Raw genomic sequence first — 14,726 nt, forward strand, 5'->3', positions numbered from 1 at the left:
TGGAAGCAGTATTACATTATAGGAAATTGAAGTTTGCAAAGTTTGGGAACATTGCCCCAAGAATGAAATCTACATGCTTTGACATCTTGTTTATTCTTTCTTTATGGTACCCCACAAAGTTAGCTAATGTCAGGAGTGGGGTGTGGAAAGGGCTGGAAAAATTGCCAGGAAGATCACAGGAAAAACTTAATCCGCATTTGATTCATTCAAGAAGAATGAAGAAGGATTGAAAAGGGACTGTGAAAGATTGGTATATTCTTTAAAATATGACATATAACTTTTTAATATAAGCATTTTCACTTTGACATTTTTAATGTGATAGTATTTAAATGTAACCAAATGAAAGAACATAAAACTACTCCTAAAATTTAACTTAGAAAATTATTCTTTTCATAAATACTACAACCACATTCTTTATTTCCTAAAGGTCTCTCTATGCAATATTAATACACATTCTTTTTATGCAAACTCATTTTGACAGCAATGGTGCAAGCATATTTTCCATTTAGATTCCTTACTTATTAAAAATAATTCAAGAAAAGAGTTCAACTAGCATAATTTATTAGGCAGTACATAGACATTCATATGATGCTTATAGTTCAAACTTGATTTAACATTTTAAAATAATTTATAAAGGAAAAGGAAAAAATACATTCATACTGACACATGTCTGGAAATTCAAAATATATGCTAGATATGAATAAATATCATACACTTTTCTCTATAATGATTTGCTCTGCATTGGGGACAGCACATTTTAAGAAATTTTCATTTGAATAAGAATGAAAAATTCTGAGCATTAAAACACGCTAAATTGATTTCAGTTAAAGGGTATTAATGCTATTGTAGCCCCCCATCCCTTCCATATCCATTGTCTAAGAATTGAAGTGATTTCAGTGCATTATCGTGACTTTTACTTCTAAGTGGATGTATAATATATATGTGAGATTGATATGAGCTAAAAGGAATTGCTAGGCCAAAGCATTGTATAAGGCAATACTGTGAAATCAATAGCAAATGGTAAGAATAACATTGGCACTGAGATAGTAAAGTCATATAAAAAATGAATTATTTAGTTGTTTCATACCATACATAGCAGATTCGTCTCAGTTACCGTGATAATCTAAGGAAAAGTTATTTGGAAAATTATCTCTCTCCTCTATTTTACTTTGGATTAATCTGAATAACACTAACATTGGAAAAATGAGATAACTTATTAGTTCATTAATCTATGCAATCTTTATTGAGAGTCTCTGTGAAGCTGGTATTCTGTGCTCGAGTTTCAAAAAAAGATTCATATGTCTATTTTAAGCATCTCACAGTCTAGTGACAGAGTCAGACAAAGTAACAAATACTTAAAGAACGGTGTGATTGGGGCTATGATACAGGAATACACAGAATGAGTTGGGGATATGGAAAGTCACTTAACAGACAGAAAGGTAAGATTCTCACCTGGGTATAAAAGGAATTCTTTTTGATGAAAACTCCCTCATTCATTTCATTCGATAACTCTCTTCAACTTTTACAGAACTCTGATGTTTTTGGTATTAAATAAAATTAAACTTAAATGACATTCTCACTGAGTAATCTCATATGCTTCCCTGGTATTAGTAATCATTTGTTCATTTAGGGTAGGTATGACTCAAACTTATATTGGAATAAATAATGTAACATGAATTTCTGTCTCATATATAAGTTCAGATAGGTAGGCAGCCCTTAGGCTGTCTATAATAGTTCTGCCCCAGAGCTACTCTGTTTTCTTCAATGTATGGCCTTAATTGCTATGGTCACTTTACTGTCTGAGATGGCTACTTCAGCCACAACTACTACATCTACATTTCAGAGGAGGAAGCACAAAAGGAGAAAAGGCAATGAGTACATCTCAGTATATTTTTTTAAGGTAGGTTTCCAGAAGCTGATGCAGGACACTTCACTTTACATAACATTTGCAACTACTTAATCGTATACCTACAACTAGCTGCCTGGGGAATGTAGTCATTCTAAGTTACCATTATTTTCATGGAAAGGTGACAGATATGTTTAGGAAACATCTCCTAAATTTAACCCTACTATCCATGTACTAATGACTATCAAATATATATCTCCTCTTCTTTACTGAGATTTCAGTGTATTTGTCCAACCATTTACTGGATTATCAATTTCAACAAATATATATTTAGCATATACTGTGTGTTAGACATTGTGTAAAGTACCATGGATTAAATGGTAAATATAATAGTCTTTATCACAATCCTCAAATAGCTTATATATTGGTTTAGGGAGTCAATTAACATGTATTTCTTTCACAGTTTAATTAGTGATAAGGTAGGGAAAATTTAGGGTGCTATAGGAAAAAACAGGAGGGCACTTAACTCGGGTTTAGGAGTCCCAAAAAATATCGTAGGTTGGCTGAGATCTAAGCTAATTTATCATAACTAAGAATGATCAAATGAACTCTAAGTGGAAGGTGGTTTCCACAAATTTCCAGTGATATGAATATATTAAAGTAAGGCAAATTTAAAGAGCAGAAAGAGATTTCAGTATCACTATAACATTGTGGGAGTGTAGGATGCTGATGAAACAGAGATGATACTTTAAATGTCTTCAGTAGAGAGCTCACGATGAGCATTTTGCCAATTAAAGAAAGAATTTTGGATTTTTAGCGAAAGCAGCAAACCATTAAAGGGTTTAAGAGCATTTCTGCTACCAAAGAGCAGATAGGAGGTTATGAGACATAGATCTCCCCATAATAATTTTTAAAAATAATGAGATAGTCTAAAACTCATTTTTTTTAAAGTTGTAGAAGATCTATGGTTGCACAGAAGTCTAAATAAACCTAAATTTCTGGGAAGAATGTGTTTTTCCTAAGTAAGCAGAGACTGGTGCAGGGAATATATATTTAGAAATTCATTATAAGTGTGGGGAGATGGGGTGGGGGAGGGATGGACTGGCAGTTTGGGGTTAGTAGATACAAACTATTACATATAGAACTGACAAACAACAAGATATAGCACAGGGAACTATATTCAATATTCTGGGATAAACCATAATGGAAAATAATATAAAAAAGAATGTATATATGTGTATAACTGAGTCCCTTTGTTGTTTGCCAGAAATTAACACAACATTGTAAATCAAATATACTTCAATAAAAAAATAAATTAAAAAAAAAACAAAGTCTGAAAATTTTAGCAGAGATCTGAAGCTACACAAACAGACATAGCACAATTGGAAAAGGACCAAACAGAAATTTTAGTTAGAAAAATATAATAAATGAAGTTAAGGTGTCAATAGTTGGGTTTAATAGCAGATTAGACATAGCTGAGGAGAAAATTGGTGGATTATAGAAACAGAATGAACCTTGGAAAAATAAGAGGATGGAAAATACAGAAAAGACAGTAAATTAGGCTAAATTATGTTTAATTGGATTCCTAGGAGAGGAGAGAAAGGGGAAACAGCAATCTGAAGAAATAATGTCAGAATTATCTATAATTGGTGAAAACCATCAATTCACAGATTCAGGAAGCCCAATGCCCAAGCCCAACTTGTACTCTGCTCAAAGGCAAATGCAAAATGAAAATATTTTAAAGCAACAAAGGAATAAAGATGTTTTATCCTCAAAGGAGCAACAGACTGCTACTTACATCTCAACAGCAAACCTGGAAGCCAAAAAAGTAGAATGCCATATTCCTTATGCTTAAAGAAGATAGCTGCCAATCTAGAATACAATGCCCTGTGAAAATATCTTTCAAAAATGAAAATAAAATAAAGACATTTTCAGACAAACGGAAACAGTCCCCCACCAGCAATCTCACATTAAGGGAAATTCCAAAGGATAATAATGTTCAATCATAATAAAAAGGAAAACAAAATAAAAGGAAGGAATGAAGAACAATAAAAGTGGTAAATGTGTATGTAAATAAATATTGACTATAAAACAAAAATGATAATGTTGCATGGTATTAAAATGTATACACAGGGAATTAAAATGCGTGACACACCAACACAAGAGTCAGAAAAACAGTGGTAAATGGAGTTGGAGTATACTAAGGTCTTTGCATTGTGCTGGTATAAGGTAAAGTATCAGTTAATGTTAGACATTGGTACGGCAAGGTTGAATGTTTTTGCTAAACTACTTAATAGAAAAACAATGTATAATTACCAAACTAATATAGGGGAAAAATAAAGTAAAAATTACCTTTCAAAAACAAGATAAGGGAATAAAATGTCAAGAAGTAAAAAGAAAAAAATAACTAGGGAGGTAATTATTTTTTAATATGTCTCCAGTGATTTTTTTTTTTTTTTTTACCCAAAACAAGCTGAGGTATTTCTTTGATGAAAGAGTATAAGGTGGAGATAGTATACGATGAACTCAGCACCTGAAGATGAGTACAGCCTCCTGCTGAAGAGCAAGGCCAATTCTGTCTTTTGCTGACTGTGTGACCCTGGGCAAGTCTCTTCAAACAGCTAATCCTCAATTACATTTATAAAATGTAGATAATAAAATATAGGACTGGAACTAGGGTTGACTTGTGTGCAAGTTTTAAGGGGGCACCTCCCCCTTAAATGCATTAATCTAGATACCTAACATTTTAATACAATATTTTTTAAAAATCAAAATTATTGCAAAATATGAATGATGGGGCTTCCCTGGTGGCGCAGTGGTTGAGAGTCTGCCTGCCAATGCAGGGGACACGGGTTCGTGCCCCAGTCCGGGAAGATCCCACATGCCGTGGAGTGGCTGGGCCCGTGAGCCGTAGCCACTGAGCCTGTGTGTCCAGAGCCTGTGCTCCGCAATGGGAGAGGCCACAACAGTAAGAGGCCCGTGTACCACAAAAAAAAAAAAAAAAATATATATATATATATATATATGAATGATGAACAAAATATGAAACTTCTACATAAACTTAAGATCTGACCCTATAATTACATGACTCAACTCAAGTACCTTACTTTAATCCTGGCCCTGATAAAATACCTACCTCACAAAGTTATTATAAGACTCAAAAAGTACACATAAAACAGTTAAGTAAGAGCTCAATAAAACAAGATTATATCAATTATCTCATTTCAATTTCAATTGTACATTAATTACTTTCTTAAGAGAAGCACTAACACTTGGCTCTAAATGTTTAATTCATTATCTTATTTCAGAAGTGGAAACATCACAATACAAAACTAACAATAAAATCGGTGATACTAAGCAGAATTTCTACTGCATGAAATGGAACTGAAATTTGACATGAAAATGCAAGTGCTCAATTATGATCTTGTTACATACCAATTCAGCATTCCACTGCTATTTACTTTTTGGCATAGCTGCTCTAACAGATTAATGGTGCTTTCTCGCTTTTATTGTTTATTAAGAACAACAAATTAGCATATGAATGCTAATATAGAAGTTGGTGAAAGGTATGGTATAAGTGGAGAGAAGAAAGGGGCTTTTTAATCATTAAATAAAATATTATTTTGATTTCTTTCAACAATAATTTGATATAGTTTTCAAATTAAAACTAACAGCTGTATACAAAAGAATGGCCTGGAGATTAGCACTGGGGAAGAACTTCTCTTCCACATGCCAAACATAGAAAGGGTTTTAGAATTTCTTTAGAAACAAAGTTAATTTTTAGAGAAAATTTTCGACAAGACCTATGATGCCTAAAATTGTCATACTAGCACACGTTTTCACAAGTAGATACAGAAATACTAATAATTCCATATTTGACAAAGCCTTTATTCGAAAACAAGTTATTGTTTAATTGAGGACAGATAGATTGAAAAAATATCTATATAATACCCAATATTAGTAGCTCTTATATAGGAAAAGTTCATAAATGTTAATTAAGGAGACTGGTTGAAAATTGGCTACCTGTATTTAAGTCTCTACTCTGAAACTTAATTGCTGTGTAATGTTGTGTAATCTGCTTAAACTCTGTATGCTCAATATTTTCCATCTGTACAATGGAAATAAAAATATAACAGAGCTACTATATGTATAGCACTTATTAAAATGTATGTCACAAAGTGTGAAATAAATGTTAACTTTGATAATTATTAATCATTACCTCATTCATATACCCGGCAAACATTTTTTTGAGAGTATAGCATGTGCCAGACACAGACACAGGAACCCTCTTATTCTACAATATTGTCTTTGTTGCTGTTATTTTGCTCATTAATTTTTGATTACTAATATGTCAGATGCATGTTGCATAACTTGGAATACTCCCTTTTGCCCTCAACAATAGAAAATTAACACTCGTGTTAAAATATCACCTGCTTTATGAGGGATATACTAAACTACATTTGGCCTCTGTGCACCCATAACTTTATTTAAAAGAACTGTGTTATTATAAGTTGTGTATATTATTTTGTCTCCTCTCTACTGTTGCTTAAGGAAAGTGGATGTATCTTCATCTTTTTATGCAGGGTCTAGAGAGTACAGTTTTGAGAACACAGATCCACAGAAATCGTCATTTGAATTGAGGGCTCAATAAGCACCTTCATTAGCTTGAACTATTTGGCAACTGCAATCTGTTCTCTCAAAATGGAGGAAAGATGGAAGGTCTATTACAAATTGTTTGGATTATCTTGTAAGTATAACTGTCATATGCAGAAGGGTGGGAATTATAATAATGAAGATTTCAAAGTTCATCATGGATCAGATATTCCTAATGATAAGCACTCATTAATATCTAACATTAGAAAAGAACCATTAGGCAAGAATTAAAGTTCTATTTGGGAGGTTAATAATTTAAGTGACAGAATATTATTCTCTATTTTAATAAGATGTTAGGATTTGCATTATGTGTTTCATCAGCTATAAATTTTGACAACTTCCATCTAACTCTTTGTAATGTAACAAAAGTATTTTATCTTATTTTTTTAACTAGGCTATTGTTACTATGCTGGAAAAAAATCAGAGTTGGTGAACTATTACCTGTATGGATTTTAAACAGAACTTGTTCATATTTCTTTCTTTCTGTGGACATTAGCTACTATTTTTTTTTAGCCCTGGCTGAGACATATCGGTATATTTTATAACAAAAATAATTATAATAGTCTTGACTTCCCCTCTCTCATTTTCACTTTAATTTTCAATTCCCTTACAAATAGGTCAGGTGACAGCTCTATCACTCAAATACTTCAGCTGAGACAATACTTTTCTTATATCAGCACCACTTGCCTGTGGCCATGGTGATCTGGGACAGATTTATTATTTATTTCTGACAGATTATGTGTGACACCTTATTATATTTAAATATGATACTAGGGCTAGGTCTTTCACTGCTACGTTATCTTCTCCCCTCTCCCACCTCCATGTTTAAAAAAAAGGCAAAATGGATGATGAGGTCTATTTTCTGATAAACAATGAGTGATATTTGAAAGATGTTTTGTATTGAAACAGGTGGTAACAAATTAACTAAATGAGGAGAGTATTTGTTAAAGAGAGATTGAGAGAGTGAGAAACACAGAATTGTCATTGTTGCTTTTACTCTGGACAGAGGGGGTACATAGTGTGGCCCAGATTCCAGATGCTTTTTATACAAGTTCACGTGCCCTGCAGCTGTTACTTCTGTTGTGATTGCTGCATCACCTCCTGTCATTGCCCACTTGAAAGTGAAGAAATGGATCTAACAAAATGAACAAAACAGCACTCCCTGTGATTTACTTTGTTTGTGTTCTTTGGTTGAAATAACACAAATCACAGATCCTTTTTTTTCCACCCAGAAATGTGCCTCTCTTTGATATCTAATTATATGAGATTATAATTTCATCCAGAAGCTTTAAAATGCATTGCATATTATGAAAAGCAAGTACAGTTCATATTCAATTTGACTTCTTCATACATTTTTAAATATCAAAATGATTAGGTTAGATTTAGGACCAATTCCCTGAGAAAGTTCATGATTAAAAGGCTCAGTTAGTCCCTGGCCATGAGATTATCAAGCAGTCAACACACCTTTAGAATTTTTTGAAGAAAGAGGAAAGAGGTCACTGCTCTCTGCCTTCTATATTGCCAAACTGATGTGTACATGGAGTTTGGGTAATATAATACATATTCATGCTGACAGCTAATTTTCAGGCTAATGCAATTCAAAGCAGAAAAGATAATGAACCCTAAAAAAACAGAATTTGTAAATGAAAATGCTGACAGACTCTTAACTCTAATAGCTGTGCTATTGGGCACCACAAAAATAACAAAGCTAATTTTAATGAAGAGTTGAAAGTAGATGAGGCATTTATCTTTGGTAATTATGGTGCTTCTTTAGGACTAATATCTAAATGGAATTTAAACCATTTAAATGACCCAAGGGAAGAGACAATCGTAGGAATAATTCTCACTCAGTGTGATTCCATAAGGGTTATATGTATGGGTATATTTCAAGAACATTTTATCCCATATGGAACTAGGCACATTCCAATCATAAATACACTATTCCTTTCTAACTTTGATTTGAGGAAGTCTGTTTCCAAAACAAGTCTAGTTGAAATTTTCTTAAATGATACTTTTTAAGATTAATTTATTTAAAACATTGTTGATAAGGGGGAAGATGTGTTACAAGCCTTGTTACCTACATACTTAAGCTTTCGGTATGTTTTGCTAAACCTAGATCCAGCATCTTGGTTGACATCCTTATGAGACCTGCCCTCCTACTCTGGGGGTCAGTTATATTCACGTGTGCTATAAATATCTGTTAAGAGCGGTTCATATACTAGAAAATATATTTAAATCTCTGGGAATGTCTGTAACATATTCAAATCCAAATACAGGTTTCCTCCTGTAGGAAATTTCAACCTAATCACAGAGGTGGAATACTACACAAAAGGAGAAAGAATCTCTATTACAAGCAAAGGCTACACTCTCTGTAAATGCTCTAGATCACTCGTGCTTATTTTTAAATAAAACTTTTATAAGTACTCTATTTGTGTGTGTGTGTGTGTGTGTGTGTGTGTGTGTGTACATGTATATCTAACAGACAGCATTTAGTGAACACTCTGGGTTCCAGGTTTTATGCTATTGGCTTTACATGAATTATTCCCTGTTGTCTTCTCAATAGTCTTAAAAAGAGTAGGTATTATTTTTATTTATTCAAAACACTGCTGAACATTTACACATTCCTTTTTCCCATTAATGAGAGAATTAGTGAAAGTAGAAATTCACCTACTTAATAAAGTCTTCACCACTTTAAGAATAGGAATTTCAGACTTTTGTGTAGACATAGCATCATTAATACCATCTTGTAGATTACAGAATATCTCATTAAGAATTATTTCCTTCGAACCACTCAAAAATCTGAGTTACTCAACTGAGTTCTTATTTTTTACTTAAATATATATGAGGAAAATGAAGCATAGAGAATAAGTGAATTTCTAAATCATTCGATGGCTAAGAAGTAGAAATGGGAATTGAACTTTATCGTCTATCTTTTTAAATGAAAATTTTTATTTTAGAGCTATTACAAATTTATAGAAAAATTGTGAAGATAGCACATAGAGTTCCCATATGCCTTGTCCCCAATTTTCCTTATGATCAGCATCTTATATCACTATGGTACATTTGTGACAACAATGAAGTAGTATTTATGCACTATTATTAACTAAAGTCTATGTTCATATTTCCTTAGTATTTACCAGATGTGCTTTTTCTGTTCCAGGATCTCATTAAGGATACAACACTACATTATTTGTCATGTGTACCTAGGCTATGGCAACTTCTTATATTTTCTTTGTTTTTGATGAACTTGACAGCCAAAGATTACTACTTAGATATTTTGTAGATCATCTTTTTTTTTAAATTTAATTTAATTAATTTACTTTTTATACAGCAGGTTCTTATTAATTATCTATTTTGTACATATTAGTATATATATGTCAATCTCAATCTCCCAATTCATCCCACCACCACCCACTCCCCATTTCCCCCCCTTGGTGTCCATACATTTGTTTTCTACATCTGTGTCTCTAATTTCTGCCTTGCAAACAAGTTCATCTGTACCATTTTTCTAGATTCCACATGTATGCATTAATATACGATATTTTTTTTTCTAATTCTGGCTTGCTTCACTCTGTATGACAGTCTCTGTGTCCATCCACATCTCTACAAATGACCCAGTTTCGTTCCTTTTTATGGCTGAGTAATATTCCATTGTATATATGTACCACATCTTCTTTATCCATTCATCTGTCGATAGGCATTTAGGTTGTTTCCATGACCTGGCTATTGTAAATAGTGCTGCAATGAACATTGGGGTGCATGTGTCTTTTTGATAGATCATCTTTCAATTGAAATTTGCCTAATGATTTTCATAATTAGATTGGGTTTATGGATTTTGGAGGAGGAACATCAAAGAGGTCAAATGCCATTTTCATCATATCATATCAAGGGTACATACTATGGAGATGGCATATTATCATTGACATTGACCTTAATCACCTGGCTCAGGTAGTGTTTGGCAGGTGTCTCCACTGTAATTTCTTCTTTTTCCTCTGTTCCATACTATACTCTTTGAAACAAACTCACTATGTAAAGGTTACACATAGGGAGTGGGGAGTGAGATTCTACATCCTTGAGAGTAGAGTACCTATATCCTATATAAATTATTTGGAATTCTTCTGCATGAGAGAATAATTCTTCTACTCCATATGTTTATTCAATCACTTATTTATATCAGTACAGATTTAGGGATATTTGTTATATATTTTAGGTTATAATCCAGTACTACTTTATTTTGCTGCTCAAATTATTCCAAGTTTGGCCATTAAGAGCAATTTCACTTGCCTCTGGCATCCCTTTGACATACCTCTATCAATGTAGTGTTGTTTTGTTTTATTGTTTTTGATTTGTTTAATTTGTTTGAGTAGACCCTCACTTTCTGGCACTACAGGATTTTCTAGGCTTATCTTGTATATATTCTGCTCCAGTCATTGAATTAATCATTTTTTCAAGGACCCTTGGTTTTAGAAACCAACATCTGGGAGCTAGGTGTGCTTTTTGCTATCTTCTTATTTTTCATGTAGTCCAATTTCCATCAAACTGCATTTTGTGTAGCATATGAAGAGAGAGAACTATTCTATTATTACTGAGTTCCTCTGAAGAATGAGTCCATTATTCTGGCTTTTGAAACTTACTACTGCTGCATGCTATCTTTGCCTGCTATTGCTGATGCAATTTTGCACTATTACTTGATTGAACAATGCATTTGCATTTTGTGTCTCTACTTTACACATGAAAAAAAATGTTCTTAATAATCTTAATAAATAATGTTTCTGAGGTCATATATATAGCTAATGGTTGAACATGAATTCAAACACAACACTATAGTACTATAGTACTACAATAGGTACTTCCTTGTTTGCAATTGAACTCATGCCACTATGGCTGCAATTAGTTTAAGAAATAAGTCTGGTTATAATCTGCCTTAGTTTCTGGTCTTAGTCAAAATGCTAGTCCTGCTTAGTCACAAGGCCAGTGAAAGCACTCCAGAGGAATGAGTTTATATTCCTAAATGAAAGTTAAATGAGAAGAGTCTAAATTCTTCATGTTTGCTGATAACATTAAAAGACTCAGCTTGGTCAATAAGTAGCTTAGTGGGATAATGCATTGCATATGTTCGTTAAATAGATACTAAATCCTACTATGTGCTAGCAATGCAGTAAGTAATGTTGATCAATGACTTTAGTATTTTCTTCTATGTCTAAGGGGATTTATCTTTAGAAAGGAAAGAAATACATTTGAGCAAATAAATGAAAGTGAAGAAAAAATTAAATGTATATACAATTGAGTAATTCTTCTTAGACTTTAATGTGTCTAAGAATCATTATGGAACTTCATTAAAATATATATTTTGTTTCAGTAAATTGGAATCTATAAAAGCATCACTCAACTACACTGAGAAGCAATGGTGTGGAGAATAGAAGGGCACAAAGGAATGGTTAATTTTATGAGGAGAGGAGTCAGAAAGGTTACATAAGTGGAAAAGTGCATATTAGAGATAAAAAGAGTATCTGGATCAATGGAAAAAGAGGACCAGAATTAGGAAAATAAAACATTTAAAAGTAAAGTATTAATTACAAAAGAGTTCCACCTTTCATTTTGTGATATGAGATTTGGTTAGAGGATGTATATTTTTATTATATCATCTATCAAATTTGATATTCTAGATTATATTTTTTTCTTATTTTCTGACCAGATTTTTTTTAAAAAACACCAATTTCTTAAAATTCAAATGTCAAATCTTTTTTTCCCATGCCCTCACCAAAAGGTGAAGGGGTGTGTGTGTGTGTATGTTGGTGTGTGCGTGTGAGTGCATGAGTGAGATGGGCTGTAGAAATCTCAAATGCACCTCTTCTGAGATAGGTTATGCCTCAATTCTTCAAGTTTATTTGATTGTATATAGATGAGTAGAGATTTGAAAGATCAAATTACTTTTTTTTTTTTTTTTTTGTGGTACGGGGGCCTCTCACTGTTGTGGCCTCTCCCGTTGCGAAGCACAGGCTCCGGACGCGCAGGCTCAGCAGCCATGGCTCACGGGCCCAGCCACTCCATGGCATGTGGGATCTTCCCGGACCGGGGCACGAACCCGTGTCCCCTGCATCGGCAGGCAGACTCTCAACCACTGCACCATGAGGGAAGCCCCCAAATTACTTTTTGACGACAGATATTCTGTCTTTCTACAGCATGATATTATTACTTTTAATTATATTTTTAATTTCCTGAATTCTAGAAATAGTTTCCCAACTTATTTCCACAGCTCATTAATTAAAAATGTGCGAGGATTGGGCAGGAGTTTTTCTCTCTTTTTTGTTTTTTTTAAGGAGAGAAATGTTCTCTTTTCTTGGCAGCCAGATTTCATTAACCTTTTATCTTTTAACTGTTCTTTGATATGTGTTCTATAAAACAAGCCGAATATTCCTTTTGAGATGAATTATTCAGTCAAAACAGTTTTGTTACCATATAATGTAATAAAACAGCAAGGTATTGATTTGGCATTGCAAATGAACTAGCTTTATTTCTTTTTTCATATTGTAATTTACCATATTCTATTTGTATCTACGCATGGATCTTGCAAGCCAATAACAATTTAACTCACTTGAGCTAGAGTTCAGTTGAAATATATTAACTCAGAAAATTGAAAAGAAATATATCAGATAGGTTTAAATACATGTGGTCATTAGAGTTCCATAACATACAGATGAAGTATATCTAGGAGAGACTCCAGTCTTCCAGCTGTGATAGAAGATGAACAAGATACCTATAAACATAAAAAAGTCCAAAGTTAATTAAATGAAAACTCATGCAGCACTACGCTGGATGAATATCTTCAAAACCAAAAGAATGGTGAGCTGGATAAAGGTGGCTTCATTGTTCAATCACCTATACATACCTATTGATACTTGAAAAGAGATTGGAACTGATTCTCACTGCATGAAAATCTTTGCAGAATTCACCTGGATAAAAATCCATCTGATTTTTTAAAAGTTTTTAAAATAAAATAACCCTGAAAAAAAAGTATATCATAATGAAGCCTCCCAATAATACTGTTTCATGGTCACTATTCACATTTACTAGAATCACACAAAAGAATGTCTTTTGTAACTTACTAAGGTTCACATAATACTTAAAGTATGAGATCCCAGACTCTAGAATCATAATTTGTTAGTTCAAAAATCAACTCCATTAATATTATTGGACAAAGTATTTAATTTCTACAAGCCTTGGCTTCTTCATTAAGTTAGGGAAATGAACACCTACTACACAGGGCTATTTTATGAGGAGACTGCATAGGATAAGTGAATATTGAGTTCTTAGCACAGTGCCTGGAATGTACAGTTTTATTATTATCATTATTGTGTTAATCCAATTGCTAGATGCCTTTGCTCAATTTTTGGAGTAAATGTTATCTGTTGATATTTCAGTTCTGGCCTAAAGCTATTTCAGAAGGAATGAAAAATGTGGCTTCCAGTATCACAGAACATTTTATGTTTTCCATCTTGACCACTTCATAAAATCCCAAAGTTTCCTCTTGTTCATTTGCAAATCCTCCTTTGCTCCCCTCCCCACACTTCACCATCCCTGTCTCCATTATCACATAACCATGGATTTTATTTTTTGGTCACTCTACATTAGTTTGCATTTCTAAGAAACTTACATACATGGAAGCATACATAATATACTTCACTTTTCTGACTTTTTTCACACAGCATAATTATTTTGAGGATCCCCCATGATGTAGCATGTATTTTATTGCTAAGCAGTATTTCAGTGTATAGATATACCACTGTTTGTATGCCCATTCAACTGTTGATGGACATTTGGGTGGTTTTCAGTTTGGGGCTATTATAAAAAAGATGCTATGAACATTCATGTTCAAGTCTTTGTACAGACATATCTTTCATTTCTCTTTGGGAAACACACAAAAGTTAAATAGCTGGCTTTTATTGTAGATGTGTGTTTAAATTGTTAATAAACTGCCAAATTGTTTTCCAGTGTAGTTCTTAGGTTGATGAAGTTCCCATCTATTTCTACTTTCCTGAGAGTTTGTACCAGGAATGGATGGTGAATTTTGTCAATTCTGAAAAACAGAAGAGCTAACTTAAGAAGGCAAGGAGTGAAATTCTGGGAGTGAAGTCCTAGGATGGCAGGCACTATGCAACAGACCTAGAGATTAATCCATTTAACCTGGTGTAGGAGGATGGAAAACCCTGCAAAAAAGTTATGTAGA

This window comes from Grampus griseus (assembly GCF_964374135.1).
Source record: "Grampus griseus genome assembly, chromosome: 1".
NCBI lineage: Eukaryota > Metazoa > Chordata > Mammalia > Artiodactyla > Delphinidae > Grampus > Grampus griseus.